Source organism: Neomonachus schauinslandi, chromosome 7, assembly GCF_002201575.2.
Source record: "Neomonachus schauinslandi chromosome 7, ASM220157v2, whole genome shotgun sequence".
Lineage (NCBI taxonomy): Eukaryota > Metazoa > Chordata > Mammalia > Carnivora > Phocidae > Neomonachus > Neomonachus schauinslandi.
The window spans coordinates 13407017-13412128 of NC_058409.1; the positions used below are offsets into that span (position 1 = coordinate 13407017).

The 5112-nt window shown below is 39.3% G+C and overlaps 1 non-coding gene across 1 annotated transcript; it reads left to right on the forward strand.

Annotated features, from left to right (window-relative positions):
- Positions 1 to 4729: 4729 nt before the first annotated feature.
- Positions 4730 to 4830, forward strand: LOC123325445. The gene has a single exon (XR_006540449.1). It is a non-coding gene; the product is annotated as a small nucleolar RNA U13 (small nucleolar RNA).
- Positions 4831 to 5112: the final 282 nt, after the last annotated feature.

Sequence of the window (5112 nt, forward strand, 5' to 3'; positions counted from 1 at the left end):
ACACACATGATAGGTGTTTTAGCATTTGTATTGAAAATCTGGTTGCGAGGCAGGGGGTGAGTTGGGGGGGAACTTACTTACTGAGTTGGGAAATTACAGCTGAGGATCTCCATTGAGCAATGGCTGCCTCCCATTCAATCTCAGATTCTTCCTTCTGTATTTCATCTTTCATCTTCTGTTTGATTAAATTTCAGTGTGTTCTTGGAGATAACAAGCCCTGAATGTTTCTGAGAGTGTTTTGCTTTCCCTTGACAGTTTGATGCCCCTTAGGGAATCACCACAATGGTGAGATCCAGGGGTTTTCAGTGTCCTTTAGAGGAACTCAGAAGAAGGCAGGAGGGGGCTTCTACTTCTGTGCAAGTGTCCACCTCCTCTTCCAGAATCCATAGCTCATGCTTCTCTTTCTGTGATTCTCCTGAGAGGAGTTATTATTGATGCTTTTTGGAACATTGTTGTCTGATCTAATCTCATCCCTCTTCCCAGTGCAAACTGAGCAGGATTTGGAGCTGCTTGGACTGTCCCAAGCTAAGGCATATCAATATTTTGAAACTTTGTTATTTTCCTGCCCTTCAGTTATTTTCCTTGATTTGTACCAGTATATTTTTGTTGTGTTTTGTTTTAACTATTTGGGGTTTTTTTGCCTTTTTTTTTTTTTTTTTTTGGCAAAGAAATTTTGTTTGCTATCCTGACATTCATTCACTGTCTTAAAATTAAATCCTGGAAAAATAACTTTTTTAAAATGATGAATAGGAAAGTCTTCACAGAAGCTCTGTTTTAATCATGGTTAATGGACTAAATAGGCTAAAAGAGGGACAGGAATATTAATGCTCTCTCAGTGTTTCCTTCCCATTCATTTCAGTCCTCTTATCTTTGGTTTGTGTTTCTTACCTTGAATAGGAACAGTGAGAGAAAATAAGTTGACTGGTCTCAAGAAATGTCCATCAGTGTGTAACCTTGATGTGATGTGAAGGGAAGCAAAAGCAGGCCTGCTGTGCACCTGCTGGAGTAGTCCCATCAACTGAGAGTCTGTTTTCTCTTTCACTGTATCTTCTACCTCGTCGTTACATGCTCTATCAAAGTTATCAGAATGCGCTTGAATCTCAGCATTCTCATTATTGCCAGAGACAAAGGGACTGGACAGTGTGATTGACATTCTGAAACAGCACCTGCTTCCTCTTCCACTCCACCCCAGCACACAGCACATGTGCCCATATCCACGTGGTCTTCATAGACTACAGGTTCCCCCCAGATGCGAAGCTGGAAATACAGTGTTCACAGGTGTCCTTGGTGGCTTGGCTTGCCTCACTGAGATCATTTCTAAGTCCCTATTAAGATCAGCATCTGGAAAAGATAATGGGCACTATCAAAGAAGTTGATAGGTTTCACTGAAGATAGCAGCTTCGGTTACTAAGGAATAGGTAGGTACCTGCCTAGTTGGGGAAATCAATCAGGGTTGCTGGGCTGGCCGTGCTGCTGAGACTCCCCACTGTACTTCAAGACTACAGGGTTCCATTGACTTAATGGGAGCCTCACAGAATGGCCAGGACTGAATGCAGTCTTTTTATTCAGCAGTGAAAGTTACACTGACTTTATCAAAGTCAAGATGTCAAGCAGATAATTGAATCAAATTGCCACAGCCGCACCACATTGTCAGGACTGCATGGTGTGTCTTCAGGGAAGAAACACTTAACAAGGCCACACACATACACACATACACATACAACAGTGTACATATATGAGCGTATATATGCATATGTAGAACAGAATCTATGTATATATATATAGGTGTGTGTGTGTGTATGTATGGAAAATTCCCCCCATTCAACAATAGAAAGATTCTGATTCATAATTATGAAGCTGACAATTCATGTTCTGAGAAAGTGGTCCTTATCAAAATGTATGCCGTATTTGATAAATGATTCATAGTAGAATTTAATGAGACCTAGAAATTATTGGCACAAAGGAAAAAACAAAAGAAAATTAATTTACATAAAAGAACTGGACCAGAATCACTGTTTAATAAATGGTAGCTATTGCTATGATTCTAAATGATTCTAAAGCCCTGTCATTATTAACTATTTTCTTTATATAATACTAACTTCCAAAAATACTTTGAGGCAGTATTTAATAGAAAATATTTTTTAAAAGTGTGTAACTATTTAGTAAAAGCTAGGAAAGGGAAGGAGAGAATTATATTGTAAGGCACGAGGAATAAATTAGGCTAAGGTATCATCCAGAAAATCCTAAACTAAAGAAATCTACAGTTATTGAGCACAAAGTTTCCCTCTAAGTTTCCTGGAAATCAAAGAAAGAAAAAAAACGTAATGAGATATAGCTGTAATAAATAAATAACAAAGAATCATACCAGTTTCCCAGAAGAGACCAGTGTTTCCCTCTCTGTGCCATCCATCAGAAATTTATCCTGTCTTTATTTAAGTAGGATGACCTACTTACTTCTGGTTTGTTAGGGGCTTTTCCAGTTTAAAATCTGTAATTATTTATATAAAACTTACACTCTCAAAAGTGTCCTTGTTTGGAAAATAAATTATGTGGTCATTTTCGACAGTGGCAGAAAAACACATTGAAACACACAACTGATCCAGGTTTTATGAGGCCAGAAACTTACATTATCTTAGAGACTCCCATTTAAGAAACAGGATGGAAAGTTACAAATACAAAATTAGGAAGAAAAAATAATATTTCTTTAGAGTGAAGTAAATCACAAAAGATTAATACTATTAAAAGTTGAGAAACTATTAACAGCCTGCCGTAACTCAATAATTTTGTTTTTTTCTGGGGGTGCCTGGGTGGCTCAGTCGGTTGAGCCTCTGCCTTCAGCTCAGGTCATGATCTCCAAGTCCTGGGATAAGCCCCAGATCAGGCTCCCTGCTCAGTGGGGAGTCTGTTTCTCCCTCTCTCTGCTCCCCCCCCCCCCCCGGCTTGTGCTTTCTCACTCACTGTCTCTCTCTTTCTCTCTCAAATAAATAAATAAAATCTTTTAAAAAATAATTTTTTTTCTGCATCTGTTGGCCGGATACTCTAGGAATAAATACCTCTTTTGAGGCGACAATTTTATTATAGAGGAAATAGCGTGGTTGATTAGAATTTATTATTACGGATGGTTTTAAGAAGTTTATTTGAGCTTTATAAGTTGTCTATAACATTACATAAATTTTTACAATTATTGCCACATTTGGGGAAATCTCTCCATTTCTTCCATGTATGAACTATAAGATTTTCAGAGAATTTATATTTCAAGTTTTCTTGGGAGAACTAATTTTATTTATTTATTTTTAAGATTTTATTTATTTGACAGAGAGAGACACAGCGAGAGAGGGAACACAAGCAGGGGGAGTGGGAGGGGGAGAAGCAGGCTTCCCGCGGAACAGGGAGCCCGATGCAGAACGTTATCCCAGGACCCTGGGGTCATGACCTGAGCCGAAGGCAGACGCTTAACCGACTGAGCCACCCAGGCGGCCCTTGGGAGAACTAATTTTAAAAAAATCCTTTGACTGACAACATACATCAGCCAGTATGCTTTGATATTTTGGTTATGGTGGCATATGAGTTTTATTATTTTTGATAATGTCAGTAAATTTGTTAAATCAAAAGAGCAGAAACTTTAATATATTCCCAGTGTAATTACATGATGTGTGCCTCTTCTTTTATCAGATTATTGAAAAAAATCTAAGAAATTTCTCTTTTCCTCTTCAGGATTTGCTGCTTTGGGTATGATCTGCCTGCTATTTTGTCTGGAAGTTCTAGACTTCAGCAATAGAAAAGGTGTCAGATACACAAAGATAAAATCTGAAACATTTGGATGCATAAAATATGCACTTCACACACAGACTCACTGTATATAGGAATGATACAGGTTTGTGTCCTACCGAGACAGGAATCCTGATAAATCTGTTTCCCTCTATTTCCAGAAAAAGTAGAAAAAAGAAAGTATGGTGGTTCTTTAAATCGCTTATACTGCGTTGCTCAGTCTGTTGTTGACAGGCAGAAAGTTCTCTATGCACTTAGCACTGATGAGAGCAGAATCCCCTTAACAGTTTTACCTCTATGGTAATTGGAAGTGTATTTGAAGAACTAGATATGCCTCTATGCACTTCCAGCCTTGTTTCTTTCCTGACTCTTGTTCTTCCAGTGCTGGTCACGTTATGACCTCAGGCCCTGCAGCTTTGTAGCAGGACCGGGAGAGTTGGCACAGTCTGAGCCTGGATGACTAAGAATAGACTAATTTTCCACTAAAGTCATTGCCATCACGTAATGTAAATCCAAAATAAATGTACGGCCAACGCGAATTCCTCTGAGATACCTAACGTTCTTGGAGCCATACGGATAACCATCAGACAACAAGAAGGGAAGCGTGTCACAGGAGAAAGCAGATGGCCCCAGGCAGTGTTCCGAACAGGGTGTAGAGTAAAATATCTTATATTTGCAAATTTTGCCAAAATTATCGACTTTATGAAGCCAGTATTCAGGGCCCTCCCAGAAGGGCCCTGTGCCAGTGAGGGGCCCTGCAGGTTGAACTTCGTCAAGTTCATGGTCAGTCTGCCACTGCCCAAGTGCTGCTGCAGGCCCCCGTAAAGACCTAAGGCCCGCTTAAGCCTTCGGGAAAAGTTGGGTAAAACCAGCTCTACAGAGGCTTGGAATACAGCTTTCTAGTGATGGTGCAGGTATCGAATTTAGAAAATCTAGAGACTAAATATTTAGCATACCATTGATCATTTTGTTGTTCATGAGTGTGATGGGGTGTTCACGCCATTGTGTGACTTGTGTCTTCCTGAAACCTTGTTATGACCTCGGCCCATTACTTGTATGATGTGGGGGAAAAAAAAAATGTGTAGCATATCCACTTTAGTATCAATACTCTAAGCAGAACGTTTTCTCATGAAACAATTCAAGTGGAGATAGCCAGGGAAGAAATTCTCTGTTGCCAGTCCCAATTGCTATCTCTATGTATAGACTTGTAACAAGTGCAACAGCCAGACTTTAACTTTGTTAATATCAAAGCCTGTGAGGGTGGACCTGCTATTTTCCAATGTGGTCTCCAGAATATTGACTTTTCTAGGTAGAGGTTACTAAGATAATTTACATATCTATTAA